The sequence below is a fragment of the Hyperoodon ampullatus genome, assembly GCF_949752795.1.
Source record: "Hyperoodon ampullatus genome assembly, chromosome: 1".
NCBI lineage: Eukaryota > Metazoa > Chordata > Mammalia > Artiodactyla > Ziphiidae > Hyperoodon > Hyperoodon ampullatus.
The window spans coordinates 79,148,763-79,174,090 of NC_136914.1; the positions used below are offsets into that span (position 1 = coordinate 79,148,763).

The 25,328-nt window shown below is 40.3% G+C and overlaps 1 pseudogene across 1 annotated transcript in view; it reads left to right on the forward strand.

Annotated features, from left to right (window-relative positions):
- Positions 1-18,561: 18,561 nt before the first annotated feature.
- The window catches only part of LOC307057646 (peroxiredoxin-1-like), a 67,814-nt pseudogene continuing 61,047 nt past the window's right edge, over positions 18,562-25,328 (forward strand). Inside the window, exons 1-2 of the transcript in view lie at positions 18,562-18,613; positions 18,728-18,803. The product of the transcript in view is annotated as a peroxiredoxin-1-like (transcript). The remainder of the gene's footprint in view (positions 18,614-18,727; positions 18,804-25,328) is intronic.

Sequence of the window (25,328 nt, forward strand, 5' to 3'; positions counted from 1 at the left end):
AGACAATATTTCTAGAATGCTGTTTGACTGGGCTGCCAGCAAGTTTAAAAGCACTGGTCCAAAAACAACAGTCCTCTTCAGGGGAGACTATAGCAGATTACCTGGCACCCTTTCCCCCATTGCTTTATTTTTTTCCCCATAACATATTCTAATCTCTGATACTCTGTATGATATATATATGTAAATTTCACTGCTTCTTCCAACACCACCACACTTGAATAAAATTCCATGGGGCAGGATATTGTTGATTTTATTCAATGCAATCTCCTCAGTACCTAGAACAGTCCTGCTATAGAGTAGGCACTGAGAAAATTTTTACAGAATGGATTAACGAATTCCTAGAACTTATTCAGGTATTCTATAGAGCTCTGGTTATATTGATGTAGTGAAGACTGCCATTGAACTTGACCTGCAACATCAACTCTTCTCATGATCTCCGGCTGGCTGGGCTGCCCTGTGGATTTTGGACTTGAGAGCCCCTTTCTCTCTGTCCTTCTCCACAAACATAGACACACTCTCACACACACACACACACACACACACACACACACACACACACACTGTTAGTGCTTTTCTGGAAACCCTGGCTAATAGATCTCTGGATATTAAGATACTCTAACTGATTTTATTAACTTACAACACAGTGAGTTCTTGCTCCTGCTCCGTATGTTGTTGGACTAGTGGAGTTTCAATTATGGGAATTCAACTTAAACATCATCGAAGTCATTATTGAGAACCCCAAACCTTCCAATAGTGAAGAAAATAATTGGATTCTATTATGAAACCAGCCTCACCCCATCCCCAGAAAAATAAAAACAATAACAACAACATAGACCAGTCACTCTTGGGTATACACTGGATTCTCATTGAGATAAAGGTGGGCAATATTTATCTCAGTGATAGTGCCATGAAAAATTTGTAATTAAACCATTACCTCCATTACCTGCATGTGTGAACCCAGCAAGAGGTGCTCACATTCTAGTGACAAACCAACAAATATCAGTCAAAAAACTTCACCCTTGTGAAACCATAAACCAAGAATGACTCAATCTCTGGTGCTTTTCTTCAGCCTCAGCCACAGCATTTCAGGAATTCATGACCCAGTATAGCCTTGATTCTATGTGTTATAATCTTACCACACCCACCCCTGACCCCTTCCGAAACACGATGACCAACAATCTTCATAGCATGACTCTAGCAGATATAAGAACCACTGACCCTATGACTACTTAAGCATGCTGTTCACAGCAGAAGTCAGTTATATAGTGGGACCAGCACCCATTAATCAGTGACTGATTTAATATGTGGTGACTTTATGAGAGTCCATTACCTCATTTCTTTAACATCTGAACCTTCAAACTGGAAACAACATAAGCAAAGGAGAAATCTCGGACTTATGAAGTGAATACATTTTTTTGTGTGTGCATTTTGTACAAATTCTCTCTTCAGTAGGGATCACAAAAGGAAGACCCTCGAGCCAGATGTCTTTTCATTCAAGCAGAATGTCAATAAAAAGAATATCAAGAGCTCATCACTCTTGAAAATTTGTATTTTTTAAGCCATAGCTGAAGATATCTATATTGTGTAGCCAAAATAAAACAATAAGTACACATACAAGCCTCTGGATTAAGATGCAGAATGGGCCTGTTCATGGCCCATCATGTACATGTCTGTCACTGACTTACTTATAAGAGCTCTACATCTTTCATGACCCCATCTCTGAAATCAACATAATTTATTAAAAATGTTAAATGTGCTTCACTAAGTCTTTGTATGGTTCTGTATATAGAATAATATATCCACATCCTTCCTTAAGCATGTCCCAGACATAGATAGTTTCAAAAATTACCATTCACTGACATACTGAGTGTCCTGTGACATCACAATGACATTTATAATCAATCTAATCCCACTCACAATTTCTGTTAGGACATGGTCTCTTTAATAATATCCCTATCATCTCTTTGGTTTGCCTCAGCAAATTTATCTCATTTTATCAAAGAAATTTTCTGTCTCATAAAATGATTTTCACACCAACAGTCATCATAGGTTTTCTTAGGATATTGAAAAATATTGTTCAAAACTGTCCCTCTCTGTAGCTGCCTGTCCATTAGCCATCACTCATAGTCCAGTTGCTGCATAGAAATATCAAGTAGACCTTGGGAGAATGTCTACACTATTACAACTTTATTAGAATGAAATTGAAAACTACCAACCTCACATCTTCTCTGGCCATGACTACATTTTCCTATAGCAATTCACTGCATATACTTCTACTCTTAAAACACCACTCCAAAATAAATGTACCTTCCATCCTGCCACTTTTCTATAACAAGATTGCAACAAAACATCAATGTTCAATCAGTACCCAGGTGATACTGAGTGAGAGTAGGACACACAGGAAGAGCAATAGGACATCAGACAATATGTCAAGAGAGTTACCTATTATATGCTGATAGAAATTGAATTTTCAAAGATAAAATGTGATTTCCAAATCCTGCCTGGCCTTCCATCTGACACATTCATACTACCTGCTTCTGATGAAAATTGAAAGGTTGCGTGCTAGGGCTGGTCAGATATTATCAAGTCAATCAAATCCACCACCTCCTATCTTCAGTTGCCTTGAAAATACAAACTCTTCTTAGCTTCTTTGATTCCATGCTACTCCTAACTCCCCTAGATCCTGTGCTGCCTTCCATTTTCATCTGTTAAAGCTAATATGGGCATAGTAATTAACCCTGGAAGTTTGACCATAAAAAACCTACTGAGATTGAAGTATTTTTCAAGGATGCCCCACTCCTATCCTTGTTCCAGCTTGTTTGCCATCATCTATTTTTTAAGCTAACTTTCAAATACTTGGCTGTATGACTGATGTTAACCTCACCTTTAGCAGTTTGGAATTGTTTACATTAGATCTCAATTGGCATCTGAATTTTAATTTGGCCTAATTGATTCTGACTTTGCTTATGGATCTATTCTAAGTTTAAAACAGTGGGATATGTCCCTGTTTTTCTGAACTTTATTTGGGGTAAAAAGAGAGGCAATATCGTAAATGATTGAGCTTTTCATGGACTATAGCAAGAATAAATATGATTCTTACACTTAGGCCTTGGGAAGATCACCCATGTGATCTCATACACATGGCTAAAGTGGTACTGTCACTTTAGCCATGTGTATGAGTTATAGACAAAGGATTCTATTTGTGGTCTCTCTAGGAATATGATATTTATTTTCCATATTCAGAATTGTTTTTATTAAGTTTTATATCTTACCTTCAGACCTGCCTGTCTTTTTCAGCAATTTACAAAAGTGCTTGAGGGGCGATGAGAATGTGGGAAACATGCTAGCAATGGCAGTTTTCCATGATTGCCCGGGGAGTTTTTAGAAGAGGGCTTGATGAAGATTTTGATATTGAAAGTAATCTATTAGTCCTCTAAGGCAGATGAAGAAACGAGGATTAGAGCACTGTATTCAGTCAACTTGTGCTCTCATCTGTATTGACTAGACTTGTTGCTGAAGAGGTCGAATTAACTAGAATGTAATATCTGTACATCAGTTTATATGTTTTGCAGATACAAGCATTTATATTTGTGCCCAACAAACATTAGTGATAATTATATATCTCTCTATATAATTATCTATGTAGATAATTTTATATATATGTAACCTATATGATCAAAATATAAGGACATTATCAGTCTCTGTTTATTTCTATCTATATGTATTTTTCCTAGGAATTCCTGAAGCAAATGACCATATATGCAAATTCATAAAGATCAGATGAAAATTAATTTGCTAATTACTCGAGCCTCTCAGGGTGTGAAAACAGCCTTATCTTCTTTTTCTGCTAAGTTTTAGAGCTGATTAAATTGAATAGTTCTCCAAGGTGGCTTTACCTAATAATTAATGCAATGATTTTTAAAGTATTTACCTCCAGGTTAATGCCTGCTCTATAAGCTTTGGGATACCTGTGTCTTATTTTGTAGATAAATGTTTAGAGCAGAAATCCAATAAGACTAATCAAACCTGAGGCATTGTTGCAGGACATTAATTTACCTGAACCTATTAATTCTTGTCTGCTTTCAAACCATATTTACTTATACAGGGGTCTGGAAACTGAGATAAAACCAGTGCAAAATGCATATAAAATGGCAAATAACATCATATAGATGTGTTTGTGTGTGTGTGTGTGTGTGTGTGTGTGTATACATATATATGTAAGTATATGTGTGTGTACAAATATTTATTAGGAATTCAAATCAAATATAATACCGATTTACCCACATATAAATGTTAAAAAATATTTTATTATGATCTCAGAAATTTATAGTATTTTTTGTAATCCGTTAAATGTACATTTGCTCTAAATGTACAATGAGGATTTGAGAAATTTGTTCATTGGTAACAGTGTAAGTGCCACCTAAAAACAATGTGTACTGCATAAGATCCAGCAATTCTCTGTAGCATCCATTTGCATACTAAATATGAAATCAGAAAGTCAGCATTTCCCAGATACATTAAGATCAGGGATGGGCCTGCAAATGATACATATATTTTATTTACTTAACCATTAGTATACAATCAATGTCAATTGAATCTGATTATAGTTCTTGAATTTCTTTTTGAGTATTTATGGCTCTTTGTTAGCATTGGTATTTTATATTTTTTATTCTTAGAGGTTTTCCTAAAACAAAGAACAATTTTTTAAATAGAACGTAAAATGTATTCTACATTACAATTGCCATCATGGGGTGATTTTGTAAATATAAAATATATTATAAATTTTTGTAATATTATTTCTATGTATTAAAAATTTGATTTTAATCATCATAGGAATTGTTTACTTATTACTCAGCAATTATCCCAACTATGCTAAAAGAAAGGCTACAATAATATGAAAAGAAAGGAAGAGAATTGTCCAGAAGGTAATACAATGCTGAAATAAATTACCACTTTTTCATTCTCCTTAATTTTTCTTACTTTATTTCCAAAAATTTTACATCGGCTTTCAAAAAAGGTATAAAAGAACTCTGGAGACATTTTTTGTAGTAGTATTTAATTTTTTTAAGGCTTCATTAAACACATATGAGAATTCAGATTTTCATTTTCTTCCATAATAGCAAAGAGAAGAAAATTGACAGAGGAAGATTTATCACAGTTATTAGACAAATTATAAGATGACTGCAAAGGGACAGAGAGCTGTACCCTAACCTCTAATGATGACAGTGAAATTGATCATATAAGCACAATCTCAGAGTCTGACTCTTCATATGATATTATCTTAATTGAATTTTTATACTCAAGAATTAGTAATTAAACAATACACTTCTAAGAAAAAAAACTTAGTAAGTTATGCAAGAGGAAGACCTTCATAGCATTTACAGAATGAATCTGGATGGTTCTATTGTGCCAAAAACATGTGACAAAATTAACTTTTATGATAACCGAAATCTACTTAATACTGTTCAGAAGAGGACAAATGCTGAAGCTGGGTATGTTTACAAAAGTGATTGGAAATAAATACACAATGTATAAGTGAAAGAAATAATTGGATAGATAATTAAAATTGGTTTTATAAATATGAAATGAAATAAAATATTTTTGGAATTATAGAGCAAAGAAGCTGGCCATTCTCTCTTCAACAAAATTATGAGCCATTAAAGTTTTAAATTACATTGCATTTTTATGCTGTAAGTGCAAGAAGAACCCAAAGTAAGGATAAGCTGGAGCATATTAGAGCTGTACTGGCTCTAATATGGAATCAGTATTTACAAGATGGCTACATTGCAGGCTTATGGATGAGAGTTGATGAGAAGTTAGTTGTATTCAAAGGATGTTGCCCATTTCAGGTATTTATACTTTCAAACCCAAGAAATTATGAAATGTAATTTATGTTTAGTACATTTAAGTTCTCATTAAAATTTCTAATAAATGTGCTTGTCATTACTGTCTTACTTCTGTAAATTATGCATAAAATGGCTTTTAAAATCTAATCTTCTTATAATATGTGTAATGAACTCTACCATACATGACTAAATAACTGTAAGTTTTAAATAACTCTGCAATTTAGGAAAATAATGCAATTTAGGAAAAAGGACCAATAACAACAAAGTTAATATCTGGGATTTAATTTAAATTATGTTCATAGTCGCTATCACTTTATGTTGTTTAAATATTTTATGGCTTATATGAATGCATTACTTTACAGTGATAAGAGTGGATTAAAATGATAATTTGAACAACCATACAAACCAGAGTAATTCAAATAAATTTATGTTAGATGCTAGAACTAAACTTCAAAGAACTTTAATGATTAATTCATAATTAACCAGAGTACTCAGCCATCTCTATTTCATTCATTGTATTTTTACTATTCTTCCATTTTTATGTCATAATACAATTTTTAAATCATCTTAACATTGAAAATAACTTCAGTAAAAGGAAAAAAATACAGTTGCATGGAAAAATAATATTTTAAGAAATTGTCTTTTCAATACTCACTGACTGACCTCATGACCTAATCAGCTCCCAAAGGTCCCACCTCCAAACATCATTACATTGGGGATTAGGTTTCAACATATGAATCTGAGGGGCTATCCCTTATGCATGTGAAGTTACAGCAAAAAGAAGACTATGATTCAAGAAGTAGGCTCTCATCAGACACCGAATCTGCTGGCCCCTTGATCTTGGACTTCCCAGCCTTCAGAATTGTAAGAAATAAGTTTCTGTTGTTTATAAGCCACCAAGTCTATAGTATTTTATTATAATAGGGCAAATAGACTAAGACAGAGTAAAATCATTTTTTTATATGGAAAAAAAATAAAAGGTATGGGAGAGGCAGAATAGGTCTCCCCAAAACTGCACATCCCAGAACCTGTGAATATGTGACTTTATATGGTAAAAAGTACTTTGCAGATATGATGAAGGTTATGCATATTGAGATATGGAGATTATCCTAGATTATCTAGGTGGATGAAGTGTAATCACAACACTGTGTTCAAAGGGAATTGTGGCTACAGAAGAGAGACACAAAAAATGCAACATTGTTGACCTTGAAAATGGAGGAAAAGGGCCATAAGGCTAGGCTCCTCAGTAGGCTCTAGAAAATGGAAAAGACAAGGAAGTAGTTTCTCCCCTACAGCCACCAGAAAGAGACGCAGGACCTTCAACACATTGGTTTTAACCAAGTGAGTGAATTGTTTTAAGCCATTTTGTTTGTGGCAATTTGTTATGCAACAATAAAATGTGAATGCAATATGTGAAGGTGATTTTCCCCAAACATATACCTCCATGTTCTGGAGTCGAGTAAAACTGAGACTTTATTGACATGAGAGGAGACGGTGAACATCCAGGGCAAAACAATTGGAAGAAAATGATTAGGACAATATTCTCCTTCCTTAACATAATAACACACCACAACTTTATGTCTGATTTAATGATTCCTTAAACAATACTTAGCTGTAAACTGCATTACATATGGACCATTAATTATCTTATACAATTCTGCATGCTTTTCAGATACTTTCCCAAATCCATCTGTCCTCTTTTAAATCCTTCTAAAGCATGGTCTTTCAGTGAAGTCTTTGTGAATCACATCAGGAAGCAAATTAATGGCATTTTATGTTTATGTCTATTTTTATAAATGTACTTTGTTTAAATAATGTAGGCATAATTCATCATTAATTAACCTTAGAACATGATATTTGCTATATTTCCTTTATATCTAGGCTATTATTCCAAATGTACAGCACTAGTTTCTTCAAGTATTTAAAGCGTGAAAAAAACCAAAACCAATGTTGAGTTTCTCTGTGGAAAAGTATATAGCCAACCCTTCAATCAGAATCAGTAATCACTTGAAGATAAATATCTGAAGAAAACTTGTTGATAACCAGATTCATGTGTAAGGGTGATTCATTATGGAAGAAGCTGAGAAAAATAATTGTATTTGTCAATACCTTCAATTCTATGTGATAAGAAGAAAATTATTTGTTTTTCTGTTAATTGAACAAATATATTTTAAGTGCCTACAGTATTTAAAGCACAAGTGATATGCTCAGGGATGCATAATGATCTAGAGGGACCTGGTTTTGACCTGGGAGAGCTGTACTAAAAGATATTTAATTAAGTTTTATACTTGTATTAACCTCTTATAGACAGTATACATTGTATCAGGAATCTAAGATCTGAAATTTGATTTTATGGATCCAAAGCACTGTCCTTGAACAATTATTTCACTATTAAACACCAGTTCCCTCATTAGAAAACAAACAACAACGTAATTTTAACTGTACTTACCTGGCAGGAAGGAGGTAAGTTTCAGAGGTCACAGTGTTCTTCAAATATGTAGCACAAACCTGATCTAATATTCTGCACAAGTGTCTCCCTATCTTTGTGTGTTGGAAAAGCTCAAACTTGCCAATTAGTGTCCCAGTTTCCTTTGAGTTACCACACATACCTTCTAAGAAGTTCTCAGTTTTTGAGAGATAGTGATGGTGGTGTAGACCATCTGGACTGAAGATGTGATTGAACCCAGTTAAGGCCTTTATATAAGCTTTTAAGATTCTAGCGGGCAGGTGCCAAGATCTAGTCATCTACATACCAGACAAGCCTGGTATGTAAGTTTCCTGGCTTCTTAACTCTGCTGCTGACCAGTCTGTAGTGATCTGCCTCATTCTTTGGTCTTTCCTTGCCCTCCATGTACAGAGACCAGTTTCAGATTTCAGCCTGGGAAGCTGCTTTGGTTGCAAACCAACAACTGGCAAGCCAGACTGAAAAATGAAATGGATCTTGGGAAAGAGGCATTTGTAGGGGAAACTTCCAGTTAACTGTCTGCTTTTAAGTGGGCAGGGCTGGCCTGTATGTTAGATGCTTGTGGACCACTGTGTGAGTACCGGGATGCCCAGAAAAAGCAGGCCGGTTTGATGCACTAGTTTGAGGAACTGTGCAGAGTGTGCTGTGGCAAAGAAGGGAGATGAATGCTAGGCAGCAGGCTGGCCTCTACTGTGGGTAGGTCTGGCTCTCCACCCATGCCCAACCAGAGGCTGAAGCTCAAGTTAGATAGTTACATGAAGAGCTGAGGTTAGAGAAGGACATGTGGTTGTCCACTGCTCTGTAGCTTCAGGCTTGCAGACATGGTTGGAGAGCAAGATAATGAATTGGAAACCTTAGCATGTTGTTTTGTAGAGCAACAAGTATTACAGACCTTCCTGAGTAGGTCCCCAGCAAGAGTCCTTTGGCCTGGAGTCATTCAAGCCAATAGAACAAGACCGAGTTCAGTTCAGAAGCAAAGGAAAGCTTTATTCTTCGATCAAATAATGGAGATGTGTGAGCTCCTGCTATAGATTCCACGGTCTCTTGGAGAGGTGGTAGGCAGGACTGCTTTACAGGGATTCTGTCAGTGGGGTTGGGGTGGAATTCTTGCGGGGCTGGTGCAGCTGTGTTGCTTAAGGCTCCAGATTGCATTGCTAGACGCAGCGTCTCTGCACATGGCCCACCACCATCTTACATTGTGGTGTTGTGCACAGTGCTTCTGCACACACAGCCTGCCAAGCTGCAGTGTTGGTGCAGCAGTTTAGTACCAGGAACTCTGGCCTGAGGCACGGGGCTCTGCATGCAGCCCTCTGTGAGCAAGTGAAACTAGGCTAACCACAAAGGAATAGTTAAAAACGGTTAGATTTCATTTCATTACCCAAATTCTATTTTTATTTTCTGGGAATTGTTAATGGGCTTTGGCAGTGATGAACCTTCATCTGTTTTTCTTCTCGTTCTTGAGGGGCGTGGAGGGACAGTGGTCTGTCTTCGGTAACTACTTCCTCCTGAGTTTCAGCATTGTCATAGCCTGGGTGGAGGAGCAGAACTTCTCTGCAGCAGCCTTTGGATATGCTTGATTGTCACCAGGCCTCAGCCCTGACTGTTTGTATCCCTGAGCAACCATCGGGGATCTAGCTCTTTGGAGACAAAGGATACCAGGCAATTGAAGATACATGGCCCAAATGTTAGCAAGAGAATAATGGTCACATGTGAATTTTTTTTCTAAAAATGAAGGCATCTAAGTCTTTGGCCTGTAGGCAAAAGTGTGCCCTGAGGCTCTGCTGTAGCCTGAATATCCCTGGTCATACTTTGGTGTTTTTTCACAAGAGAAGCTTCAGGCCAGAGAGAGATTCACACGAGTAGTCAAGGGGATCCATTGCCCCAGGTTGTTTCCAGAGGTTGGGGCTCAGGGGCCCTCTTCACTGTGTGTGACATCCCCACAGAGTGATCCCTGCAACCTGAGGACAGAATGAGTGGTTAGGATCACCAGGTGAGGTTCGTTCCACTTATGAGTGAGCTGACCTTGCGGGCTGCCGGTTTTCCAGGTTTTTAGGTGTACCCAGTCTCCTAGCTGAAAGGGGTGGAGGGCTGGTTAGTGGGTGTGGCAGCACCTGTTTACCATATTCCACGAGAGCTTTCATGGTTTCTCTACCTGGAGAGCACATTTGAGTTGTTCCATTTCGAGGGGGATAATGGCTTCTCTCTGTCTTGGGGAGTGGGTCTATCATAGATGAGTTCAGATGCATTTAAACTTAACCCCTGGGGCTAAACACATGTGGAGCAGGGCAGTTGGAGTTTCCAGACGTAGCTTGGCTAAGGCCTGTTTCGAGGTCTGATTGGATCTCTCTACTTTCCCCCATTGGGATCTCCAGGCTGAGTGCAAGGTCCATTTTATTTCCAGTGCACTAATTATCCCCTTTGTCCTTTGAGACACAAATGCTGGACCATTATCGCTTTGTAGGGATCCTGGGAGCCCAAACCTGGGGATTATTTCTTTTAGTACTATCTTAGCCACTTCAGCTGCCTACCTGAAATTGCCCAGTAATTTTGGCATGACAGTGAAATCAATCTGTCTGTATTCTCTAGGATATATTACCCTAGTCTAAACGGGACTTATCTGGGGACTTCTGGGTGGTCTGGTGTTGGAGTTGTTCATTGTGCAGATGGGGCATGTCTCAACTATCCTACTGATTATCCTTTTCATACCAGGAGTTACCATGACCTCAACTAACCAATTGTATAGGGCTTTCTTCCCATAGTGAGTTCCTTGATGAGCCTCCCTGACGTCTTGACAAGGTACAGTTTGGAGAAAGAAGTATTGCCCATGTTCGTTAACTAGCCACCCATGACCTCCTACATCTCCTAGACTGGGATTTGTCAAATTCTTCCTTTGTATAGATTGGGAAATATTTGGATGTATCTGGCCTTTGAGGTATGAGGAGTTGTTGCCAAGTTACTGGTTCTAAGGCCTCCCTTTTGGCAGTTGCATCTGCACTGTCTCCCTTTATTACTTCTGCATCCCCCTTTTGGTGACCCCTACAGTGAATCACTGCCACCTTTTTTTGGAAGGTATACTGCTTCTAAGAGCTTCAATTTGCTTAAGCCATGTTTTGCCTGTTTATTCTCCACGGTAAGTATACCTCTTTCCTTCCAAATAGCCTCATGTGCATGTAGGATGGCATACACATACCAGGAATCGGTGTAAACCTTTAAGATCTTATCTGTCCTGAGCTGTAAGGCTCAGGTGAGGGCTATCAGCTCCACCTTTTGTGCAGAAATCCCTGGGAGTAGGCTTCTGGCTTCTGTGACCAGGGTCTGGTAGGCTACTACATATCTGGGCAGACTTTTTCCTTCTCTCATAAAACTTCTCCCATCTGGGAACGATTCCTCTTCAGTGTTTAGGAGAGGCTCACTTCTAAGGTCAGCGTGACTAGATCTTGTCTACAGTCTCTATACAATCATGGTCCAGGGGCCCCATTTCTGTGGGTAGCAGGGTGGTAGCATTTAGCATTTGGCAGGTTTTTATGGTAGCCATGAGTTGCCTAAAAGCGTAGACTGAACTTGAATTGACCTTCCTGAGGATAGCCATTCTGTTTCCTTAGAACTTACTAAAGCCTGAACCTGGTGTAGGGTCCATATAGTGGCTGGCTGACGAGACATTAACTTTTCAGCCTCCTTTAGCAGGGTTGTAGTAGCCACTACTGCCCGTAGGCAAGGAGGCCATCCATCCCTTAGTGGTTTGATCTAATTATTTAGATAAATAAGCACCCTCCCAAATAAGGGGTCCCAGTTTTTGACCTAATATCCCAAGGGTGATTCCCCTTCTCTCAGGAATGTAAAGCTTAAAGGGTTTAGCTAAATATGGGAGGGCCAGAGCAGGGACCTGAAGTAATTGCTTTTTCAATTCTTCACACATTGTGAATTCCATTCAAAAGGATCATCATCCTTTCCTTTTACTTTGCATGTAGAGGCCTAGCTATTAGACCAGAGCTAGATATACAGATGCCGCAAAACCCAGCCATCCCCAGGAAATCCCTAAGCTGTCTTCTACTTTTCAGAGGGGCGAGGCTGTAAATGGCTTCTTTCTTTTCCTAGGGTAGGCTTCTCTGACCTTCTGTGAGAATGAATCCTAGGAAGGTCACCCCAGTCTGTGATATTTGAGACTTTTTCTTGGATACTTTACATCCTTTATTGGCTAGGTGGTTCAGGGTGATTACAGTATCTTGTCAGAGACCTCCTTAGTAGGGTTGGTGATCAGAATATCATCTACATACTGGAGGGGGGGGATGTGCCTAATTCAAAGTATCTAAACCTGTAATCTAATCTGTACATGTCCTCTTAACTGTTAATTGTGTTATTGATGATTTTATCTTGCTTGAAGATTGATTCATCCTTTTTAGTTTGAAGAAATAAAGTTTATTTGTTTTTTCTGCTTAAAAAAAAAAAGATTCCCTTCTTCAGTATGTGGATCTTTCAGGTCTTTAGCTAAAGTTTCTCCAAAGATAGTGGGGGAATTTTTGAACCCTTTGGGCAGGACTGTCCAACAGTATTGTTTTTGTTGTGTGTTTTGGTCCTGTCACTCAAAGGCAAAGATTTCTTGTGACTTTGAAGCTAGTGGGATACAGAAGAAGGCACCTTTTAAATATAATACTGAATTCCAGGCCCTGGTGGATGGTAGAGTGGCCAGCAGGACGTCAGGATTAGGGACTACTGGATGTACATCCTCAATGGCTTCATCAACTGCCCTGAGGTCCTGTACCATCAGGTATTCCTCATTTGGTTTCTTTATGGGGAGAATGGGAGGCATTGCAAGCTGACTGGCATGGTCTACTAAGGCCGTGGTCAATTAGGCCTCATGTAATAGAAGCAATGCCCAACAAGGCCTCCTGACAGGGAGGATACAGTTTTCTACCAGACCATGTATGTCAGGGTTTTAGATGGCCCATGATGGGACTGGTTCCTACAGATTGTCCCACCCATCCCTGGGCCCAGACATCAGGATTTACTCTGCGGAGATCAACTTGCTCTATTCAAGGAGGTTTGTCCTCAGCCTTTAACATTATCATATTGTGTCCTTTGTCTACGGGGATGCCGATCTCCAATTTATGTGATAACTTTTTCTATCAAGGGTATAGGACATTTGGGGACATAGAAAGTAATGAATGAGCATGTGTTTGTCTAATTTATATTCTAATGGCTCTGTGAATTCCTGTTCTTGGGCCTTCCCTGATACCCCCATAATTTTACAGCTCTTGTGACTTTGTCTGATCTGGTATTCAGAACCGAGTAAATGGCACCGGTGTCGACCAAGAATTCAACAGGCTTTCCCCCTTTGTCCAATGTCAGTCAGAGTTCCTTGGGGGTCAATTGAAGTGCCATCTTAGGAGCCCCCTGGCCCTGTCATTCTTCATCTATTTGGACTATCTGCCTTTGAGGGTGGTGGCCAGAATCTACCATTTCCTTCCCCTTTCAGGGGTGGTGAGGGCATTCTCCCTTCCAGTGACTGTCTTATTTATATATGGTGCACTGTTTGGGTCTTAGTGTCCTTGGCTTGCTATCCCTCTGTGAGGGCCGGGAGTCTCTCACCAAAGTTGACAATCTCCGTGGGTGGTGAGTCCAGATTCCCATGCTGACCTGTTGACATTGGAGGGCAACAGCCAGCAGGTGGGCTTGCCTCTGGGCTTTTTTATCCTCTGACTTTTCCTCCTCTTATATCTTGGTTATTAAACACCAAGGCAACCTCCACTAGGGGAGAGGTAGGGGTATCTTGTTCTATTTTCAGCTTCTGAAGTTTACACCTAATGTCGGGGGAACTTTGGGAAGTGAAATATGACCCCAGGATTGCATTACCTTCCAATGAATCAAGGTGTCAGTGGTAGTATAGATTAAGAGGCATTCCCTTAGGTACTCTAGGAATGCCAAAAAGTTTTCTGTTGGCTCCTGATTGGTTTCCTTTATCTTATTCCAACCGAGAGGTTTCTTTTCTGCTGCCTGAATTCCCTTTAGCATCATATTTTTATAATGGGTCAGTCTGTCTTCTACTCTCTTCTCCATTGCCTCCGTGGTGCCAGTTGGATTCATCATCTGGGACCTCTTGAGTCCCTGGTCTGAAAATAGCATGACCTGCATTGTTTCTGTTCTCTTTGCCTCCTTCCTCTTGGGCTTTTGAAAAGACTGTGACCTTTTCTTCCCCTGTTACGAGTACATTAAGGAGTCTCTGGATGTCAGCCTTCATGGGTCATGGTTCTGAAAGATTGCCCTAATCAGATTTAGGAATCCCTCTAGATCTTCCCTCAACCCTTTACTGTGACTTTTCTAGTTATGCAGATCAGAAGTAGTAAATAGGATGTGTACCTGGATGAGCCCTCCTTCTCCATCAGGGACCTGCCTCAAAGGGAGCACTTTTCTTGGGAGGCATGTACTTGCTGGACTGTGTTCTGGAGGAGGGACTGGTATGGAGGGGATCCCTCCAGCCTGTGGCCCAAATCAGGATACATGAAGGAAAGAGGTAGGGAGGAGAGGTAGGAGGAGACTTAGGGAGGAGATCAAGAAGACCCTCTAGGGGAGGTCCAAGGACTGGTAGAAGGCTCTTAATCTCCTTTGGTATCACCTCAGTGGAGGAGAGCCCACATCCCTTTTGAAGGCCTTTGTTCTGATATAAGGCCATAAAAAACTGGACATAGGGAGTTTCATCCCATTTCTTTTGTCTCTGGCATAGCAGGTCCAATTGTAAAATGGTGTAATTCAGAGACCCATTAATGGGCCAATTTTCCACATCTCTCAGCCAGTATCAGGGCCAAGTTATATTATATAGGGAAATTAAATGTTTCGGGGTCAGGGAGTGATACCTGAAAAACTTCCAGTTCTGTAGAATACACCGTAATGGGATATCCTTCAGTATGGTGGATGTTTGGTTCCCCATACCTTAGATGGTCTGTTTTGGATTTGTTTCCAACCACCAAGGGGGGTGGGTGTGGTTGGAGTGATTTGTTGGCACCCAGAGGCCACAAGGTTTGACCCAAATAAGGTTTCCGGTTTGGGAAATTTGGAACCAACACCAAGTTGTTAATGGATCCCTCAAAAGACCAAAATAGGAGGCATCCAAATGGTGTGGACTCTGATATAACTGGGAGTTCCGCTTGAATTTGTAACAGCCCATGCTCGAGATTGTCCATCCTCAGTCAGAATATCCCACAGGAGGTTAGAGGAGAGTTCCTTTGGGCCAAAGCATCTTAACCACGTTAGTTCCTGACCAACTTGGTCCCTCAGGGAGTGACACAGCTGTCTGAGGCAGTGGGGGTGGGGTGGAGTCTTCTCTTTCTTGCTTTTGGGTGAAAAGGAGGAGTTTTTGGACTTCCCACTGGGTAAGAACTAAAATCATGAGGGATTCCCATAGGGTACTCACCAGATCACTGAGGCAGCTGGTATTCTGTGCTGATACAGGGAGGAGACCCCGTGGAACCTTCGTTGATAAAGCATCGCCCGAGGTTCACCTCACAAGCAGAGGGGGGAGGAGGGGTCTCCAGTTGTGGGTGTTCCCTGTTCTTGCCAGTAGCTCTCAGGGCTTCCCAATAATGAGGTTTATGTCACTGGTCTCATATATACCTTGGGACCCTTTCACCCATGGGCATCCCCAGTGCCTTTTCCTGAGCTTGGATAGAGCATCCTCGTTCTCTTTTGTCAGGTGGTCCTTATTACCTGGGCCTTTTCTCCTCTCTTGGCTCATGGGGCTGGCCACTTTCCTTTACCAAACCAAAAATGACTGGAGAATGCTACTGTTGACACCTGGAGGTCAGTGAGGAGAGCAAAAAGCCCTGGTGCAGCCTCCACTGCCTTGTACAGTGGTCAAGAGGACAGCATTACTGGTGAGACAGTGGGCAAGACTGCCTTTGCTCCCTCTTGTCCACAGGTCCCCAACATCCCTGGGGGTCCAGTACCACAGGAAAGCCAGCCAGAGGCAGCGGGTAGGCACGCATGAGTTTCAGTCTCCCATCCCCAACAATGCCACAGTATGACCTCCTCAAGGGGGCACAGTCCAGATTACTCTGGGGGCTACCCTGTGTGCGCACCACACCCGGGAAATCAGGTTGCTGGGCAGGGTTGCTCTGAATTTGGCTGCCACCATCCTACCCCGTCAGAGTGAACTTAAAGACCAGAGTCAGTTATCCTCATGCAAACCTCCCAAAGCCTCTACTGTCCCGTTGGAGCCAAGGTAAGCCCAGAGCTTAGTGGATAGGTGCAGATGAACAGGCCATGGTACATCCCATCTGGTCACCAACATTTTATTACCAACTCTTCTGAGTTGGTCTCCAACCTTTGTTTCCTTCTGCCCTTCTTTTGTTTCCTTCTTCCTTGTTTGAGCCAGTAGAACCAGACTGAGTTTGGTTCAGAAGCAAAGGAAAGCTTTATTCTTTGATCAAAGAATGGAGAGGTGAGAGCTCGCAACCTAAAGTACACCCTCTTCCCAAAAGGCCCTAGGCAGGGCTGCTTTAGGGTTCTTGTTGGTGGAGGGTGGGTCTGGTGCAACTGTGCTGCTTATGGTGCTCCAGATCAAAGTGCTGGGTGCAGCATCTCTGCACGAGGTGCACTGTCCCCTTCTTGAATTGAAGTGTCCTATGCAGTGATTCTGTACAAGGCCTGCCAAGCTGAAGTGTCGGGGCAGCTATTTCATACTAGGAACTCTGATCTGAAGTGCCAGGGGCAAGGCTGCTGCACAGGACACCCCTATGAGCAAGTGAAACTAGACTAAGCATGAAGGAAAAGGAAAAAAAGAAAGGTTAGACTATTTTATTACCCAGATTCCATTTTTATTTCCTGGGAATTCTCAATAGGCTTTGTGAGTGACAGGACACAGCTGCTGTAGATTAAGGTCCCAGCACTTATGACAGAGCCTGACTGAAACACTAAGAGGTGGAATCCCTGTGAAAGTGAGCAGAGCTGATAGAAGAATGTTGTGGTGATTGACAGTGAAATGGAATGCATGAAACACAGGTGCCCTCGACCCCAAATACAAAGGAAAACAAAAGTACAGCAACAACCCTAGCCAGTGGTGCAGCCCCCAATTCAGGAAACATTCATGATGAGAGAATCTTTATTGATATAGCTGCCAAGTTCCAGCACTAGGCTAGGGACAGTTTCCAAGCATGGTTAGTGCTGCTGTGGGATGGAGGGGGCAGTGGCATTTCTCTGACAGCAGGAAACAGAGAAATGAGCATTGTCATCATACATCCTGCCTGCTGGCAGTGCCTGCGTGGTGCTTGGGGGTTCAAGATACTCACTCACTTTTAGATTGAATTATACTAGCCTGCAGGGAGGCTTAGCCCAGTGAGGCAGACCCTGGAAATCTATAGAGGAAATTCAACAAATTCTTAGGGAGTTGAAAATGAAACAGTCCATCTACACCACTGTCTTTGAAGGCCCTTATTGGGCCACATTCACTATAGGAATGAAAGCCAAGATATTCCAGTCAGCCCCCAGCACCTGGTATGGGATGCTGATATCCATGACCAGTCATGGGACAAGACATTTATGAGGATGACATTTATTATGATGTTAGGCAATCCATTGCTGATCTGGGAGAAATTACGCATCTGTTGAATGGGCACAGGCTGTGGGAAAGATCTGAGACAGAGAGGAAGCTCAAGAAGTCAAAAGGCTATACCAACAACTGTTAAAGTGTCCAGTAAAAGTAACCCAGGAGCAAATATGGTTTGACCTCATCACTGCCAGGACCCCAACAGCAGGTCACTCTGGCTGATCAAGTCTTGGACCAACGAAACAAAACTTGTTCTTTCATCAAGTCCCTGAGCAGCTGGTACCCAATGGAAGACACTGTTGACATCTTTCGATGTTGTAAAAAGGCTGGCTGTGGCATTTCAGGCCATTCCAGGAGGCTGTCCCACCTAGTGAGACAGTGGCACAAGTCTGCTTCCCATGGTCACAGGCACATGACAGAAGAAGCGGATGTCACAGTGGGGCCATTGACTTTCCTGGGAATGGCTAGTGATCATGATATGGATGGTCAAGCTCTTCTCATACCTCTCTGGATTTGGCCTTAGGCCTGGTCATGCTGGTATCCCTGACTCTGGCTGCCTTTTTCCTGAGTCTCACCAGGAGCCATCATGCTGCTTCCCACCCTGTGATGTACCTGTATCTGCTTCCCATTAAAACACAATGCTCTGTTGCCCCATGGAAAGACTTAAAACCTAAACAACTGTTCAGACCTGCCCCAGCTTGCCCCTACCATCCGTGATGGCCCACTTCTCAAGCAGAGGCCTCAGCAGTACAGTTCTGTTCAGGGCAGGTATAGGAGGCAAATTAAGATTTTTCTCTAGGTGAGGGCCATTGGAAGCCATTGGAATAAAATGGGCCCATTACCTTGATTATATAATGTTAACAAGACTTGCCTCTTCTGCAGAACAGTCTGTAAACTTTGCTGGAACATCTGTGAGGGAGAGGATGGGCAGTAAACCCACAGAAAATTCAAGGCCCAGGTACCACTATAAAGTTTTGGGGAGTCGTTTCGTGGGGAAGACATGTATTATTGCAGAAGGGTGGTTGATAAAGTGTCAGCCTATCCAACCCCTAAGAACATGAAAGACGTTTAAGCCATTGTAGGGATTTTGAGAATTTTGAGAACTTATTTCCAATCTGGCACAGTGTCTCCAACCCTTAAAGTGCCTATCTTGGTAAGAACTTCCCTTCATATGAGGGAATTGGGTTGAGAGTATGTTCTATCCACCCACCTCTGCCATGGTTCACACTGCCACTTTCACTAAGTGACAGCCTATTTCCAGAGGAAGAACACTCTGTCTGCCAGCCCACTGTCTCTAGAAATGCAGATACTACTAGGCCCTGTAGAGTACGTAGATCCTCCAAACGCCCTGCCCCTATTCCTCTGGTGGCCCCTATGACCTACAGAGAGAAAGTGAAGGAGATTCCCGCTGATCCCTGGTGTACAAATGGGCCCAGTTTGGGGCAACCCTTCCTCAAAAACTGTAGGCACTATTCAACCCAACACTGACACCGTCTGGATTGAAACAGGAATGAACTATAGCAGCCAGTGGGCTGAATGTTTGGCTGCCCCTTACTCATGACAGTTGGGCTGCTCTAAAGGGATTAACCCTATGGCTTACATAATGGGAAGACAAGGAGTGGATGATCATGAATAAGCCCTTGTGGGGCTGGGATACGTGGAAAGTCATTTGAGTTTGCCTGCAAGTGCCTGAGGCAGTCTTGGCTTCCCTGCCCTGGCTCGTAAGGCACAGACACCCCTTGGCGATTAGTAAGTTGATGCCCTAGACCGGGTACAAGCCCTAGCAACTGACCCCTCAGTAGATACGGCAGATTGGGTACATAGAAAGAAGGGCCCCCATAGGGCCTACGTGTGATGGCATATTGCCAAGGATGCCGGATTGCCTTTGAAATACAGTGACTTGGTTAAGGCAGTAACAGCACATGCTCTGTGTTCTGAAAAATGCCCAGGGTAACGGCCAAAGGCCACCCACTGGAGTTCCCAACTGGTGAGGGATTGTATAGTTGATTATATTGGCCCCTTTCTTCTGAGTGAGGGTACCAAATACTTGTATGCCTAGGTTTTTGTGGACACTGCATCTGTCCTAACCCAAGCTTTCCCCTGTTGCTACCCAAATCAGGCTGCCACCATCAGGAAGTCAGAGAAGCTGGATACCATGTACAGGTACCCTCATCAAGCAAATAGTGATTGGGGGTCACATATCAAAGGTCATGACGTGCAAGACTGGGCAACAGAACATGACATTGAATGGAGGTTCCATCTCACCTATGACCCACAAACAGTAGGGTTGATAGAAAAGAAGAATGGAATATTAAAGTAGCAGATTAAATTACTAACAGCTAAAACCAGATTGAATGGGTGAACTAAAGTACTATCTCAGCCTTTAATACATTTGAATGATCAAACAGTAGGTCTGTTGCCCCAAATGCCAGACTAGAGACCCCTGCGGAGACACCCAACATCATAAAGGTATGGAGGTCTCAGGAAACAGCCATTGCCCGGACTCTCAGCATGGCTCAACGTTCTATGCTGCTGAGAACACCAAGCCTCATGGGTCCTGGGAAAGGCATTATCTACTGGAATTTGCAATTTGATGTCCCACCAGGATGGGTGAACTACTTTGCACCCCTGGGTGAGGGGGAACTACTCAATCTCCCCTGGGATCCCTTTGTTCTCCTGCAAGCTGGACCTGTGGAAATGCACTGTATCTGGAATGGAACATGCACCATTGAAAGAGGGGAAAAAGTGGAACTTCTTTTTTTTTTTTTTTTGCCTCTGAGTCCTTGTGGGATTTTTCTTTTTTTAACTCAAACAGAAAGTCATGAAAATTATAATCATCCTCATCAGTTCACTCAGTCCCATGTAATTAATTTTTTTTTCATCTTAATCTTTTGTTAGCACTTTTATGAATTCATCAGTTTTCCATTAGGGTTCTGAAAATGCTTATTCATTCACTTCTGCAGTATAGTCAGTTACCAAAACCTGTACTTCTCAGAGTCTTTTCCATGAATTCCTTGAAGATGAAACCCTTTTATAGGAACATTTTTGCGAAAGCATCAGAGTACACCCAGAACTGTCTGTAAATGACAAAAGACTTAAAAATGACCACGGTTAAAGATTTGATGAAAGTTCATAATAATGCAATTGACAAGGAACTTTAGTTATTTCTGAGATACACCTTTTAAAGTAATAACTAGAATTATGACTTATAACACTATACGAGAACATATAAGATTTTTAGAAATTTCATATGTCTGAAACATTTATGTTAACATATTTCCATAAAGTAACCCAAAGAAAGTTTAGTATTAGTTATTTTTTTGTTTGTTTGTTTGTTTCTTTTTTATACTGCAGGTTCTTATTAGTCATCAGTTTTATACACATCAGTGTATACATGTCAATCCCAATTGCCCAATTCAGCATACCACCATCCCCACCCCACCACGATATTCCTCCCTTGGTGTCCATACATTTGTTCTCCACATCTGTGTCTCAACTTCTGCCCTGCACACCGGTTCATCTGTACCATTTTTCTAGGTTCCACATACGTGTGTTAATATATGATATTTGTTTTTCCTCTTTCTGACTTACTTCACTCTGTATGACAGTCTATAGATCCATCCACGTCTCAACAAATGACTCAATTTCGTTCCTTTTTATTGCTGAGTAATATTCCATTGTATATATGTGCTACATCTTCTTTATCCATTTGTCTGTCGATGGGCATTTAGGTTGCTTCCATGACCTGGCTATTGTAAATAGTGCTACAATGAACATTGGGGTGCATGTGTCTTTTTGAATTATGGTTTTCTCTGGGTATATGCCCAGTAGTGGGATTGCTGGATCATATCGTAATTCTATTTTTAGTTTTTTAAGGTGCCTCCATACTGTTCTCCATAGTGGCTGTATCACTTTATATTCCCACCAACAGTGCAGGAGGGTTCCCTTTTCTCCACACCCTCTCCAGCATTTGTTATTTGTAGATTTTCTGATAATGCCCATTCTAACTGGTGTGAGGTGATACCTCATTGTAGTTTTGATTTGCATTTCTCTAATAATTACTGATGTTGAGCAGCTTTTCATGTGCTTCTTGGCCATCTGTATGTCTTCTTTGGAGAAATGTCTATTTAGGTCTTCTGCCCATTTTTGGATTGGGTTGTTTGTTTCTTTAATATTGAGCTTCATGAGCTGTTTATATATTTTGGAGATTAATCCTTTGTCCGTTGATTCGTTTGCAAATATTTTCTCCCATTCCGAGGGTTGTCTTTTTATCTTGTTGATGGTTTCCTTTGCTGTGCAAAAGCTTTGAAGTTTCATAAGGTCCCATTTGTTTATTTTTGTTTTTATTTCCATTTCTCTAGGAGGTGGATCAAAAAAGATCTTGCTATGATTTATGTCAAAGAGTGTTTTTTCCTATGTTTTCCTCTAAGAATTTAATAGTGTCCGGTATTACATCTAGGTCTCGAATACATTTTGTGTTTATTTTTGTGTATGGTGTTAGGGAGTGTTCTAATTTCATTCTTTTACATCGAGCTCTCCAGTTTTCCCAGAACCACTAATTGAAGAGACTGTCTTTTCTTCATTGTATATCTTTGCCCTCTTTGCCATAGATTAGTTGACCACAGGTGCGTGGGTTTATCTATGGGCTTTCTATCTTGTTCCATTGATCTATGTTTCTGTTTTTGTGCCAGTACCATATTGCCTTGATTACTGTAGCTTTGTAGTATAGTCTGAAGTCAGGGAGCCTGATTCCTCCAGCTCCATTTTTTTCCCTCAAGACTGCTTTGGCTATTCGGGGTCTTTTGTGTCTCCATACAAATTTTAAGATCTTTTGTTTTAGTTCTGTAAAAAATGCTATTGGTAATTTGATAAGGATTGCATTGAATCTGTAGATTGCTTTGGGTAGTATAGTCATTTTCACAATATTGACTTTTTCAGTCCAAGAACATGGTATATCTCTCCATCTGTTGGTATCATCTTTAATTTCTTTCATCAGTGTCTTATAATTTTCTGCATAGAGGTCTTTTGTCTCCTTAGGTAGGTTTATTCCTAGGTATTTTATTCTTTTTGTTGCAATGGTAAATGGGAGTGTTTACATAATTTCTCTTACAGATTTTTCATCATTAGTGTATAGGAATGCAAGAGATTTCTGTACATTAATTTTGTATCCTGCAACTTTACCAAATTCATTGATTAGCTCTAGTATTTTTCTGGTGGAATTTTTAGGTTCTCTATGTATAGTATCACATCATCTGCAAACAATGACAGTTTTACTTCTTCTTTTCCAGTTTGTATTCCTTTTATTTCTTTTTCTTCTCTGATTGCCATGGCTAGGACTTCCAAAACTATGTTGAATAATAGTGGTGAGAGTGGACATCCTTGTCTCGTTCCTGATCTTAGAGGAAATGCTTTTAGTTTTTCACCATTGAGAATGATGTTTGCTGTGGGTTTGTCATATATGGTCTTTATTATATTGACGTAGGTTCCCTCTATGCCCACTTTCTGGAGAGTTTTTATCATCAATGGGTGTTGAATTTTGTCAAAAGCTTTTTCTGCATCTACTGAGATGATCGTATGGTTTTTATTCTTCAGTTTGTTAATACGGTGTATCACATTGATTGCTTTGCGTATATTGAAGAATCCTTGCATCCCTTGGATAAATTCCACTTGATCATGGTGTATGATCCTTTTAATGTGTTGTTGGATTCTGTTTGCTTGTATTTTCTTGAGGATTTTTGCATCTATATTCATCAGTGATACTGGTCTGTAATTTTTTTTTTTTTTTGTGGTATCTTTGTCTGGTTTTGGTATCATGGTGATGGTGGCCTCATAAAATGAGTTTAGGAGTGTTCCTTCCTCTGCAATTTTTTGGAAGAGTTTGAGAAGGATGGATGTTAGTTCTTCTCTAAATGTTTTATAGAATTCACCTGTGAAACCATCTGGTCCTGGACTTGTTTGTTGGAAGATTTTTAATCACAGTTTCAATTTCATTACTTGTGATTGGTCTGTTCCTATTTTCTGTTTCTTCCTGGTTCAGTCTTGGAAGGTTATACCTTTCTAAGAATTTGTCCATTTTTTTCCAGGTTGTCCATTTTATTGGCATAGAGTTGCTTGTAGTAGTCTCTTAGGATGCATTGTATTTCTGCGGTATCTGTTGTAACTTCTCCTTTTTCATTTCTAATTTTATTGATTTGAGTCTTCTCCCTCTTTTTCTTGATGAGTCTGGCTAATGGTTTATCAATTTTGTTTATCTTCTCAAAGAACCAGCTTTTAGTTTTATTGATCTTTGCTATTGTTTTCTTTGTTTCTATATCATTTATTTCTGCTCTGATCTTTATGATTTCTTTCCTTCTGCTAACTTTGGGGGTTGTTTTTCATTCTTTCTCTAATTCCTTTAGGTGTAAAGTCAGATTGTTTATTTGAGATTTTTCTTGTTTCTTGAGGTAGGTTTGTATTGCTATAAACTTCCCTCTTAGAACTGCTTTTGCTGCATCCCATAGGTTTTGGATCATCGTCTTTTCATTGTCATTTGTCTCTAGGTATTTTTTGATTTCCTCTTTGATTTCTTCAGTGATCTCTTGGTTATTTAGTAATGTATTATTTAGCCTCCATATGTTTGTGTTTTTTTACGTTTTTTCCCTGTAATTCATTTCTAATCTCATAGCGTTGTGGTCAGAAAAGATGCTTGATATAATTTCAATTTTCTTAAATTTACTGAGGCTTGATTTGTGACCCAAGATGTGATCTATCCTGGAGAATGTTCCATGTGCACTTGAGAAGAAAGTGTAATCTGCTGTTTTTGGATGGAATGTCCTATAAATATCAATTAAATCTATCTGGTCTATTGTGTCATTTAAAGCTTCTGTTTCCTTATTAATTTTCATTTTGGATGATCTGTCCATTGGTGTAAGTGAGGGGCTAGAGTCCCCCACTATTATTGTGCTACTGTCGATTTCCTCTTTTATAGATGTTAGTAGTTGCCTTATGTATTGAAGTGCTTCTATCCTGTGTGCATATATATTTATAATTGTTATATCTTCTTCTTGGATTGATCCCTTGATCATTATGTAGTGTCCTTCCTTGTCTCTTGTCACATTCTTTATTTTAAAGTCTATTTTATCTGATATGAGTATAACTACTCCAGCTTTCTTTTGATTTCCATTTGCATGGAATATCTTTTTCCATCCCCTCACTTTCAGTCTGAATGTGTCCCTAGGTCTGAAGTGTGTCTCTTGTAGACAGCATATATGTGGGTATTGGTTTTGTATCCATTCAGCAAGCCTGTGTCTTTTGGTTGGATCACTTAATCTATTCACGTTTAAGGTAATTATCAATATGTATGTTCCTATGACCATTTTCTTAATTGTTTTGGGCTTGTTTTTTGTAGGTCTTTTTCTTCTCTTGTGTTTCCCACTTAGAGATGTTCCTTTAGCATTTGTTTTAGAGCTGGTTTGGTGGTGCTGAATTCTCTTAGCTTTTGCTT